The sequence below is a fragment of the Passer montanus genome, unplaced genomic scaffold, assembly GCF_014805655.1.
Source record: "Passer montanus isolate IOZ18808 unplaced genomic scaffold, ASM1480565v1 scaffold66, whole genome shotgun sequence".
Classification (NCBI taxonomy): domain Eukaryota; kingdom Metazoa; phylum Chordata; class Aves; order Passeriformes; family Passeridae; genus Passer; species Passer montanus.
The window spans coordinates 4584207-4597835 of NW_024371704.1; the positions used below are offsets into that span (position 1 = coordinate 4584207).

The 13629-nt window shown below is 42.1% G+C and overlaps 1 protein-coding gene across 1 annotated transcript in view; it reads right to left on the bottom strand.

The window, feature by feature from the left end:
• CALCRL (calcitonin receptor like receptor) overlaps positions 1-9347 on the bottom strand; it is a 65040-nt gene extending 55693 nt beyond the window's left edge. The window contains exons 1-2 of the mRNA XM_039728660.1: positions 9283-9347; positions 8903-9198 (exon numbers count right to left, since the gene is read on the bottom strand). The gene's annotated coding sequence lies outside the window, so the exon portion shown is untranslated. The remainder of the gene's footprint in view (positions 1-8902; positions 9199-9282) is intronic.
• Between the last annotated feature and the right edge of the window lie 4282 nt (positions 9348-13629).

Below are 13629 nucleotides of genomic sequence, written 5' to 3' on the forward strand. Positions count from 1 at the left end.
ATTACTGTCATTCAGCAGGTTTTTTTAATAGCGGATGCGTGGCAGCAGAGGAACCAAGGCAGCGTGGGGCTGCACGTGCACAAATCCTGCCCCATCCTGGAGGTGAGGAGACAGCCCTGGCACCCCTGGGCTGCTCACTGGATGTGGAGGTCTGCACAACAACCCCACACGGCTGCAGAACTCGAATGAGGCAAACAAAAATATTCAGCTCTAAGTGCCTGGATGGTTTGTAAACTGAGAAGGGAGCAGAATCCTTTTACCTGTCAAGGGAAAATTACAGGAACAGCAGGAACGAATAGTGGAAAAATCATAATTCTGAGAGATTGTGGAGTCTTTTAGACAATACGTGGTGGAAGAAACAGGAGGTATCCTTTGGTTCCATAGATGAAGAGGAAAGGTGGTAATAAAGATCTTCCAAGGGTGACAACTGGGCATTTCACCTGCTCTCTGTATGAGGAAAGATGAGCTAACAGCACTGCAGTTACTGACAACTTAACTAGACCACAGACTGAAACCCAGCATCTGGTTTTGCTACCTAATTAAAATACTGAATAGACAACTGAATTCATATTCACATTCAAATCTGTGAGTTCATGTCACAGACAAGTAGTGGTTTCTCAACAGTAAGGAATCTCTTTATCAAATCCTGACTGACCACAGGACACCTGACTGAGCCTTGTCTCTGCAGTAAGTCATGTTAAAGGCAACATCATTCCATTTACTGATTTGTTCAGTTCACTTTCCTATGGGAACAATATTTAAGGTTCAGACTTTTTTTTCCTTTGTGCATTTGTTATTCCTTCCATCACTTTGTCTTCCTTGCTACCAGACTTCATTGTTTTACTGTTAAATTGTACTCAAGGAAGGAGGAGTTGGACAATGTCCTGCTTAAAATCTGTAAATGTTTAAAAATATAAAAGCTCAGAATTCTATGAAACATGAGGGAGAAAGAAATTGTAAAAATAAAACAAAACAAAACAAACCTCCGGCTTAAAAATTTCCACATTCCTGTGTGATATAAAGCTATTTTTGAACACTTTGTTTCATTCACATGCATTCCCTGAGGAAGCCGAGTTATCACCCATAACTCTATCATGCCAGTTTGTCTTCAATGGACAATACAAACTTCTCTTCCCTTGCCTATGCTGACTTAGAAAGGTTTTTGGTCCCTAAAACCTGCTTTGAACCAGGGCTCTTCTGGTGCTGTGTACCCTGGAGGTGGCAGCAGCCACTGCCGTGCTCCGGTGCCCCAGTGCCCCCACAAAGACAGCACAAGTATTTTGCCAGCCTTCCAACAAACCCTGAATTACTGCCATGTCCTTCACTGGTCTGTAATGTGACTCTAGGAAAAGCTTAGCATGTCAGCAGACTATTTTATCCCTGCAGCCCTAAATAAAAAGTGTCCAGTTAAACTACATTGTCTGAATTCTTCCCCTGGATTGCATGCACAGTTTTCAGAAGAGGGATCTTCTGTAGAGAAAGAGCTCTACTTCTGCAAGCTCTTCTGAAATAAGTGAGGGAGAAAAAGGAAAAGAAAACCCAGGCCCAGCAGCTACCCCAGTGGATCATGCTGAAAGGTTAAAAAACATCTGAGTGATTTTCCTCTCAAAATGCTGATATAACACATGCAACAGGCAGGGATGGGGGAACAAAAGGCTCTGAAAGGACCATGCAGTGATTTCCATAATCAACCCAATAATGAGACTTTAAAGAGTTGAAGATGGACCAAGATCACCTCCTTTAGTCAGAAATTAAGAATTTCCAGGATGAGAAACTAAAAGTACACTCAAATGAATACGACTGTACTTCAGAGAGAATTGTTTGAGCTTCCAATTGTAACCATTACTCCTGTTTTAAATAAAACCTACACTGTGATAGCAAATAACTATGAAACAAAAATCTGTTTTCACCAATGTGTAATCTGTGGCAACGTTAGTTGCACTCAGGACATAACGCACAGAAAATTACAACTGATATAATCTTTCACTTTCACTAGGAAAAACGATGGAGAGTGAGATCCTTGGGTTCTGTAGGACAAGGAGAAGACTGCAATAGCAGAATTTAACTTGATGGGAATTCTTACTCTTATTTGCATATTGGTTTCTAAAGTTCTTCTTTTCTAGGACTATAATTTCCCGTTTGCTTTCAGCAGAAAGGCTTTCATTTCCTGATGTAGACACACAATTAACAGATTAAAACCATTTTTAAAATCCCTCTTTACCCACTTCTTCTAAAACTGGAGAGGAAAAAAATAAAACCACCAAAAAACCAAACCAAAACAAAGGAAAAAAAACAAACCCTCCCCCGCAAGCCCCACACTAGGCTGGCACGAACATAACCACAAGAAAGGCAGCAGCTCAGCTCAGTGTTTAAGTGCCTACTTAGCATGTGCTTTTTTCCCAGCTGCTGCCAGCCACACACAAACCCAGCGCAGCCCTGGTGGCCCTCCACGCATTTTAATGCAATAAACAACACATTTAATAAAGAATGAAGAATGTGCAGCGGCAGTCACGCAGAGAGTGCTTGAACAGCGCTCAGGAAAGAGCCTGAATTTGGCTTTCCTGAACTTATTGAAGCTAGCTTTTTGCCCAGAACACATTGAATCAGTGCTGCAGAGGTTCCCCGTGGTGATGGCACGGTACGCACGCTCCACAAGGAAGATGGCTCTGAAGTTCACCAGGGTCATTTATGGAAAGGGTTCCCACCCCCACCTTCCCCTTCCAAGAAACTGGACGTGTGAAGACAGACATTTCTTTGAGAGGAAGGATAAGGCAGAGGTTAATTTCATCTGCATGAGCCAGCATAGGATAAGCTGTTGGAAATACTGTCAAGCCACATTCTTAATGCCTGGCAAAGTGACTCACTCAGAGTCATCACAGGAAAGGAAGTTGAATAGAATCAAAAACGGAACAGGATGGGGGCTTAAACAGGAGAAAGAAGTGAGAGAAAGGAAACTGGATTGTTTAAAGTAGGCTGAGGTTACAAGTTCTAGAATGAGATTATTTTTAAAATGCACATATAGAAGATATATCTGTAAAAAATATATGCATATATAAAAATACGTTCATGTATGCATGTATTTGTAAATAAAAGCTTCTTTCCATTTCAAGAGAGACTTGTATTTGTGGATTGCCTTCCAAAGATGTCTGCTGAGGTATTTGTTTCTGTTTAAGGTGGAATTAACATGGTCTGAGAAATAACCAACAATTCCCTCTAGAAACCCACGAAATTTAACTATCACATTCCTATTCCACACAATATTAAACTCTGTGAATATGGAGCTCCACACTCACATAAAACTCCACCATACACCATTAGTACATCAATCCCTAAAGAAACACTAGGCAAAAAACTAGTCATTTTTTTTCCCTACACCAAAAAAATCAACATTGACTTTCACTTGAAACTCCGTGACACATGGCAAAGTTTCTCTTCTCCAGACTTGTTCACTGTGAGAGTTTGGATGATTAGCCACCTCACATACCAATTTCAGCTAAATCAAACACAAACAGTATGTAGACTGCCTCAATATGTAAGTCATTTGCAGAAACACCTCCTTGACTTCATCACAGCTGAAAACACGTTATTCACGCAAGAGAATGTCCACCAACAAAAAGAACAATTCTGGTCCCCAAAGAAGATGATTAAAACATTTTTTTTTTTAATATCATCAAGGCAATATTGAACTGAGTCACAGCTCTCTATGTTTCAGCCACATCACCTGCAGGTACAAGTTCAGACCATCCTTTTTCATGCTCAAGGGGACACACCGAAAGATGAATACACCCACTAAATCATATAACTAAAAAAATGAATTTCAGACTTAAGGAAGCATGCCTGGTCAAAAAATTATTCTGGAAAAATGTATTAAGAGAAATACTTCTAAATGCTCCTAAAAAAGCTTATTTCTGTTTGCGTAATATTTCTTATTTAATCCCCAGAGTGACACCTGCTGGATTTCACTAACTGAAACTAAAGGGCAGATATTGCCATTATAAAGAGTATTTCAGGATAATAATTGCAAAAGCGTGCCATTTTATCAATAAAAGCCTACTCTGTAGAATACTTTCCCTCCATTCAGGGTACTAAATAAACACATAGATGCAACCACAGAAAAAGGAAATACAATGTCTGAAGGTCTTACTCATTTCTGAAAAGTAAATTTTTAAACTTCTATCTAGGAAGGATTCTAGGGCACAACATTTGGTGACAAATTATATTAATTTCTGAAAATATTGATATGGAAAAAAATACTTTTAAATCCTAAAGCAAATTAGTTCAGGTATAACAAAAATGTTCTCAATACATCCTTTGTTTAAAGAAACTCTAAAACTCTACCAGAATTGCCAGTATTGGGATAACGTAAAATTTATGAAAATTGATTGGCAAGATTTTACCACTGTAATGGGGGAGGAAAAATAAAGGAGAAAATCTAAATGGTAATTCAAAGAGTGATGCTTTGTGCCCATACAAACATTCAAGACAGTGCAGTTTTCAAGCTGAGAATATCAGAGAATATGTGAAAAGATGATGCAGTTTTTAGGAACATAAGGTATTCAATGTAAACACAGCTGATGGTAAACAAGAGTGTATGCGGTAGGTATAGGTGCTTTGAACACAGTAATCAGAAGAAAAAAATTACTTATTTCTTTGGTTGGTGAAAAAAATTACTTATTTCTTTGACTTTCCATGTAGCACCTTGTTCATGGTGTTACATGGGAAGTCAGACTGGTATGGGCTTTATTAAACAAAATCATCACCAATTTTTAGGGGCTACTTTCCAAATGTAGCCTGTATGACCCAGACATAAATCCAGAAATCCAACATTGTTTTATTTTCTAAAAATCCAGTTAGAATGGTCAGCTACAACTTAAAAATGGCCAAAACTGCCAGAAGAGGCTTGTGTGACATCTAGGATATACTGAAAGATAACAGCCTCAAACAGAAATGCAAATTTACCACAAGAGTCTGATTTCTTTTCTTGAAGCAAGAACATGGCTTCTCTCCTGGAAAGTCTTTTTTGGTGCATTAGAACGAGTTAAGTGCATTTCAAATGCATGTTTCCAAAGAAAAGCAACTCAAAATAGATCACTTTAGGACAGCATATACTGCAGAAATGATTGAAAGTGTTTGCACAGAGCTAGGGCAGAAAAAGGATGACTTTGCTGGGAAAATGTAAACAGTATAAACAAACTTGGGAGACTGAAGCATGAGAGACAACTGTTAAAACAAAACTTTGAAAATGTGAAAGTTTAGCCTTTCAGCTCTGCCCAGATTCTAAAACAGAACAAAAAGTGTTGCTAATGAGAAATGGTCTAATGGAAACCAATTTCATAAGATCTTCTATTGTACCACACTGGCTGTGGAACTCTCCATTAAGGTAACAGGTAAGAAAAAGGCTATTTTCTGCTGCTCTTTGTGCAAGTTTTTTACACTGAAAACATCAGAACTGCCAATGGGAATACAAAAAGTAAAAAATATCGGGTTGTGTCCACATACAGACAGCTTTCTCTGTTCTGTTTCAAACATTAGAAAGATGCAGCATTCAAATGTATGCGATTCAGAATAATAGCACGTGTGATTTCCAGTTTTCCAAACAAAGGATAAGGTATAGGGTTAATTGCCTTTAAAAGTTTTTTTGTAAACTTAGGTTCTCCCTTTAGTCGCTACATTGGCAATAACAGAAATCAGCATGAAATGGACCTGCATATGTTGTATGTAGAAATAATATACCAAATATGTTATTATATGTCTAACACACATAAACACACATAAAACCACACTTATTTTACTGCCTAAAAGTTATTTGTTTGCCAACTCACATCTGTTTTGATAGTAGCAGTATTCATTCCCTCCCCGACACAGCAGTACCAGGGATGTAGTTAATTCCAGAGCTCTGACAATTTGCTACACCAATCACTTAAAATACTTCCCAGGTACAGAGCAGTTCCACGAGCAAGTAAAGGCTGTTTTCAATAAGTGCAAAGCCTGGCTGAGGAAGCTGCTGCACATGGAACTCAATGACAGAGCTGCCCAGGCTCGCAGAGGTGGCCAGGGCACTGATGCGAGGCAAATACTGTGTGTGTGACACGGGGGGGCAGCTGGTCAGGAGCACTGAAGGGATTTTGGTACCAAATCAAGGACATCGTAAACACATTGGCAGCACATGGGAACAACTTCTAAGGGAGAAATCCTGCTTTGTTTTCCTAACTGTAGACTTGGGCTTTCCTCAATGGCTTTAATAGAGAGCTTATGCACAACATTTACTATAGCAGTGACTAGATACACTTCTTTTAAATATCACTGAATACACGGTATTATTAAAAACATATCATTTCTTCCAAATGACCATGGTCCCATTTCAACTGCATGACTGCATGGCTTCATGGACTTCTGTGGGTCCAATCCTACCCAGCTCCTGCACAAGCCAGGAATGCTACTGGAGAAAGATATTACCTCAAATGCACAGAATACAGAAGCAAGTTAGAAATTATATGGAGTGGGTCCAATCCTACCCAGCTCCTGCACAAGCCAGGAATGCTACTGGAGAAAGATGATTACCTCAAATGCACAGAATATAGAAGCAAGTTAGAAATTTTATGGGTGCCAAAGGAAATTTATTAGTGTGCTTTCTTCCCTCAGTTTTGTTTTTAATTTTATCCTGATCTATAATCTGAACTGCAATACCCAGACAGTCCATGGAACAATCCTGGGCTCCTAGAATAAGTCCCTCCTTTACTGACCCAGGTAAGGCACTGGTCACCCAGAGACACATGCAGATCTGTTTTTTCAAATGATCACATACATTATCTGTTTTTCAGATCACGTTTTTCAACTGAAGTGCTCAAAATTCATACAAATTACAAAAAAAAAGCTGCCAACAGCCAGCAGAATGTAAGCGCCTGGATGGATGACCATCTATGTATAATTCCTTCAACAGAAAAATACCCACATTTAGGAATGTCCTGCCCTTTGACAGTTGGTGGAAAAGTTCCCACTGGCTCTCAGTGGACAGGATTTCAACAGTTGTGCTGTATCAAGAAAAGCCTATTCAAAAGGACAAGTACTACATCTCTTTACGCAGAGAAAGGCTCCAGCTGATCAGAAATTCAGGGTGCAGTTACATTTGAAGTTGAAAGGACATACATAATGCAATTCTTGGACCTGCAATCTATCTTAGATATCCAGGTACTTTGTTTTGCCCACTAAAAAGTGCAGTTATCATGTTCTGTATAAATACCCTGCCTGATTCTGCTTTAACCTGCAAATGACATAGATTCTGACATCCAGCCTGCAAACACACACACACACCTGCCACATCCTCTGTGGGCAAACCCACTTCAACCTACACCAGCTGCTTGTGAAGAACAAAAAATAAAAATCTAAATCATTTAGCTGGTATAGTTCTAAGGACAGTTGTTCCCACTTGCACCGATCATTAAAACAACATAAACTCCTTTAATGTGAAGTGCCACCTCCATTGACAGTGCCACCAAGTGCCTTTTGTGCGGAAGATTTCCAAAGTTGGATAAAGACTTTGGGATTGCTCTTATATGCAATGAAATAGATGAGAGTTTAAGCAAACTAGAGAAGAAAACACCACACTAATACAGATTATTATTCTTAATTTTAAGAATTTCAGACAGTACCACAGCATGTGTACTTTAAAACACATCTGTTTTCAGATGCGGTCTTATATTGATCTAGATCTACAGTGTCTCCTTCCAATGCACTGAGAGGAGCTCAGATTCAGAGCACATCCCTGAACAGGTTTCAGTTGTTACAAACATTATTAGTGCAAAGGAATGGCAAGATCCCCAGCAGGCACAGTAAGACTAGGAAAACTGCATTGGTGCAATTTTAAGAGCAGCAAAGTCCATCCCCAAGGTACCTGGCGTAAGTTTATTGAGGCAATGAGAAAAAAAAAACCCAAACCCTCATTTATTTTCATAATTATTTCATTCTCTTCCCTTATAAACTGCATAGATAACTGAAGGATTCATTGCAGATCAAATCCAAGTGTCAGTTATCACCTAATAAGACTTATTTTCCTGGTTCTATGGCTCCACTGTTTACACGCACGAGCAAATGACTGGAATTACCAATCTCAGCACTGCAACCGCGTTTGTAAAACCAGAGGGTATCACACCTGTTCTGGAAAGCTTGAGGAGCAGCAAGACTTCTAACTGCCTGTCAGCTGGTACTCGAAGGCACGGAATCACACTCGCCACCGTTCAACACTTTCTCGAGGAAAGGAAAAGTGGGCAATCAGCTGTCAATAAATCAGCTCGGTGTTTGCGGTTAGAAACCTCAAACTGCAACACGGCGGCACGCCTACAGGCTTCAGAGCAACCCAACTTTTCCTCAAGCAAACAGAAAGCCCAAACAAAACAGTAGCTTTATCTTTTAAGTTGTGTAATTACAACACAAAACCTAATTATGAAACAACTCAAGTATGACCTCTTTCTGGTACATTAAGTTTAGAGAAATACTCAGTAAGCAAACCTGCACCACTTTATCACCTAATTCAGCCTCTATTGAAAGAGCTGCAGTTGTACTGAATTAGTCTAGGACTCTTTTCAAGTCAATGAGCCTCTAATTCTCTCCAGATGCAAAGACAGAAATTTGGTTAGCTAATATCAGAGGTTTCAGGCAGAATGCTTACAGCGCTGCTTTGGGCACTTTACCTCTTTATCCATCTATCCTACCAAGCACAGACGATAACAACACCCGCTATACCATCAGCTCAACACCTCTCTCGCTAAAAATAAAAGAAGGTTTTCCCCGCAGCCTGCGTCGGCGCGGATTCCTCATCCCACGCCGAGGCTGAAGCCCGAGCGCGCACACACGCGTGGCTCCGGGTGGCACCGAGCCGTGCCTGAAACAATGAAACCACACTCACCGCAAGCGCTCCTGCCAGAGCTTCCCGAGGAAACTGTGCGGAGCTCTCAGATAGAGCTGTGGGAGCTGTCTGAGATGAAGCTGTGCGGAGCTGCCTTTGATAAAGCTGTGGGAGCTGTCTCGGATAAATCTGTGCGGAGCTGCCTCTGATAAAGCTGTGCGGAGCTGCCTCTGATAAAGCTGTGCGGAGCTGTCTCGGATAAATCTGTGCGGAGCTGTTTCAGATGAAACTGTGGGAGCTGTCTCGGATAAATCTGCGCGAAGCCGTCTCAGATGAAGCTGTGCGGAGCCCGGTGCCTCGGCGGGATGAAACTGTGGGAGCTGTCTCGGATAAATCTGCGCGAAGCCGTCTCAGATGAAGCTGTGTGCGGAGCCCGGTGCCTCGGCGGCCACCGAGACGCGGTGCCCGGCGGGTGTAATCCGGAGCCCGGCGCTGTCCCGGCGGAGCGGCGCTGTGCGGGAGCGCCGGGAGCGTGTCCGCTGGCAGCGCGGAGCGGCGGCAGCAGCGAGACATCAGAGCTTCCTGTTACATCACCCGACCCCGCCTGCGGCCGCCTGGAGTTACTTTTCTCTCCCGAATGGCATGTCCCGGGGAAGCCGGGCTCCCGTGGCATTCGAGCCCCGGCGCTGCCATCTGCTCCCGGCCTCTGCCCGCACCTGGCCCCGGAGCGGCTCCGCTCGGAACCGCCCGCAAAACACTCGCTGCTGCTCCGCTGGTGAGGAGGAGACCGCGGGACCTGTCCTTTCACCTATCGAGCCGCTGAGATTCGTCCTCCTCCTCCAGCTAGACCCATAGAAACAGATTAGTTTGGAGCTGTATTCAAAGGGCACTGGAGAGCTGCATTCCTCCTCAGTATCACCGACCTGACCCACCACCTCTGCCAGGGGCTGCATGGCACCCCACACCGTGAGGGCTGAAAAGCTCTGCACAGAAATACCTTCATTCCTCAGATGTAAGGCAGCTGCAAAGGTCAGATTCAAATTTTCAATTACAAACGGGCGCAACTATTTTTTTCCTGGATACAAAACAAAGCATTAAAGAAATAAGTCTTTGAAGTACCAAGGCTAGAAAAAAAAGCAACAGGAACATTGTTACTGCTGATCTCTACACTATCTTTTTCTAAACACTGGTGATTTGAAAGCACAAGTATGAATGGTTTGAAAACTGCCATGAGAGAGGACAAAACAAAATGAATAGAAGTCTTTCTACAAGCTTCAAAGAGTATTGTACCAGAAACTAAAAATGTTTTTGTATAATCAATTCCCTGTACTATGGACAGGGAACATGTGCCCTCCAAACCAATAACCAGTTACTGTATGCACAGGAAAACACAATGCTGAACAAACAGGGAGTTCATGGAGCATCAAACTCAAATTACATGAACACCTGTAACACCAGTACTCCTTAGGGAACCCCACAAGAGCCTCCCAAAAGTCACATGGTGACAAGGAGCTATCAAAATCATACCACTGAATTTGTTCATAAAACAACAAAGTATTCTGCTTGTTTCTTGCTACCTGCCACTTATCCACTTTTTTTTTTCCCCCAGCAGAATAATTACAAAAAAGTTTTCTGCTTTTTTCTTGCTCCCTGCCCCTTATCCCCTTTTTTTTTTTTTTTTTTTCCCCAGCAGAATCATTTGTGGAACTCACTGTGAACTGAATGAAGGAATTTACCTGGGCATTGAGAACATTTTCCTCAAGAAGGAAAACAGCAAGGAACAGAAAGCTAAGGGGGAAACCCCCATAAAACAAACAAAAAACTTCCAACAAAACCCAGCTCCAGGAAAAATTGGAAGAGGGAAAAGAGGGCCAAAAATACTTAAAATTCAAATGGCCCCTAGACAATACAATTTGTGAAATCCCACTCCAGGGTTGAATAGTCGTTTGGTACATGTGAGAGTTGGTGCTTCTAGAATCTCTCATCAACAGGAGAATGTTTGAGTGTTATAATCAGTGAAGAACTAAGGACTGGCACTCTAAACCTCTAGGCAATGTAAACACATATAAACTGGGGATTAGCTCTGATTCTGAACGGTGATGGAAATTAACTTCCCTAAAAGAAGTGGTGTCATCTCAGATACAGGAATTTCATCAGGAGTGAGCCTGGTAGCACTAATTTATACCAATACCTAGGTCTAGGTTGTGGATTGCAACAGGGTATATTATATACTCAAAATCAGAGAATAATCCATGTATTCCAGCCAAGCTCACAGCTCCTGAATTAGCTGGCAGGCACCTGAATTAGCTGGATACATATTATACAGGCCACATTTGGTTTGCTAGTCAAAGTCAGTGGAGTTTTGTGCGAGTGTTTTTGTTTGTAAGGGGTTTTTTTTCACTTGGTTGCTTGCTCTGGGGGTTTGGGGGGTTATTTTTTTTCACTTGGTTGCTTGCTCTGGGGGTTATTCTTACAAAGTTTTATATTCTACTGATTTAGGTAACGTTAAAACTTATTTACTCGTTCCCTGCAGATACCCGAGACCCCTCAGCTGGTGCAGTTTGCACTTCTGGGAGCAATGCCTCCCCTGCATCTCCCCATCCCTTGGCTGCCAGGAGCATAAATCACACCCTTACAGGCTGTCCTGCTTGCCGACAGCGAAGGCAGGAGCAGCTCAAGGAGACCTAAACGTGCAAAGCTCCCTGCACTGGGACCAAAGAAGGCTGAGAAGCGAGAAGAGAGGGTAAATCCAGGGAATTCCCCCCGCTCCATCAGAGCCATCCCGCCCGGCGCTCGCCGCGCCGCCGCCGCCCTCTCGCGGCCGCCCGGGGCATAAACGCAGGCGAGGAAGCTCATCACAAGGATTTACCCCTTAATTAATTCAGGAATTGATTAATTCAGTAATAATTAATTCAGGAATTACCCTGTGTGTAACCACACAACTCTGCTTTACCTGCACGTCGCTCTTTCTTTGGAGACACCATTGAAAACAACCGTTTAGGAAATGTAACCCTTAGGTCCCCCCTTCACTATGTTACAGAAGGTAGAAGCCAGAAAGATGAAGAGAAGACTTGCTCAAAATGTAATTAAAAACTGTCAGCTTTGAGGGAGTAAGTGGATTGGAGATGCAGGGAGAAATGCTGGCTCAAGTGAACTGGAAATAAAACTGAAGTAGAAGGTAGAAAATAAAAGGAGAAAAAGGAGGGCATACCAGTAAAAATGAGAGGGGAAAAAAAAGAATAAAGTGCTCTAAGTAATTTCTCAAAGATATTTTGTTTTATGATTTGTGTGGATTAAGGACACATACCAAGTTCTTGCAGGTCAGATGATATATGGAAAGCTAATCAAACCTCTGTGAAACTGCTTCAGCTTGTTGGCTGTTATCATACAGCATGGGAGAAATTTCACACCACTCTACATTTCCTCTCCAAAGCAACTGAGAAAATTCTGGAATGAAATGACTGGATGAATGGACTCTAGTCAAGTGGAACTGTACAGTCACTCCAATACCTTAGCACAGCCTCATGTTCTGACTGCTTTGGCATTCTGGCACCTGATCCATACCTTTTCCTGTGTTGTGCCTCAGTTCTGTCCCTGCTCATCCTTTAGTTGTCTTTGGGAAATGCGTAGACCTTTTTGTTTTAGTCTTGGATTGTTCTGCAGCTATGGGAGGTACAGGAGCAAAGAGAAGTGAATGAAGCAGAAGGGCACAAAAGAAACTTCTTGCTATGCTGAAGATCATATCACAGTGCAGTTTGGACTTTTTGTGGGAAAAAATAGCTCTGTGTACTGTAGAGCTAAACAAAAACAGAAACAGCTGGATAGCTGGTGTGGCGGCCAAACTGAGTGCACACACAGCTGAGAGCAGCCTGCACTCTCTGATCAAACCTTGATTATAATCAGGTTTTTACAGTCTGTGACACTGCAGCCTTGGTTCCCGATGCACTGAGTAACAAGCCTGACAGATGAATCACTGTGAAATGTTTTCTCAGTCCCTTGAAACAGAGGTACTCTGGAGATGCTAGCAGTACAAACTCCCTTCTGTCTGAACAATGACACAACAGAGACCTCGCTGCATCCCTTAATTGCTGTTATTACAAAATGTACTACGGCAGCACAAGAAGTTTCTTCGGTACAGGGTAGGAGAGGATGGGAGAGTACCTGTCAGGCCTGTCCTAGCTACAGCAGCCCTGGAGGAGTCTCACAGTCCTGGGAGGAGACCCTGTTAGTTGGCAGTAGAGCTCAGCAAGAAGGAAGCTTATGAAATGGAGAGCAGCCACAGAGCGAGGGTTCTGCTGGGACAGAAAGGATGATTCTTTCCCCAGATTTCTTTTCCCATGTGGGTTTTGTAGGTGTTGAGTCCAGGCAGCCAAGGACAAGTTGCTGGAACAAGAGGGAGCCTGAAGGAGAGACACTGAAATGACACAGGAATCACAAGACAATCTGCATACAAATCTATCTTTTCTTTCCCATCCTTCTATATCTACTGTCTCATTTCAAAACATTGTTTTAGAAAATTCATCATTTCAGTTTGTAATCTAATCAATCTCATAAATCTTACAAATCCTTTCCCATATTTTTGGTGGGATGGCTTAATGCGTTTCCTTGTCTTTTACAGGAAAGCCCTAGATGTTTTAGTTTAATGCTGTTTAAAACTTGACCTCAGCTCCGCCTCCCTTTGAGGTACATCACATAATCTAGCAATTATGTAAGTTTTAATACTGGCAGCCCATGGGGAATTTTTACAGCTAAGAGTGGCAGATCAGACATTTTTACTGGCTTGACCA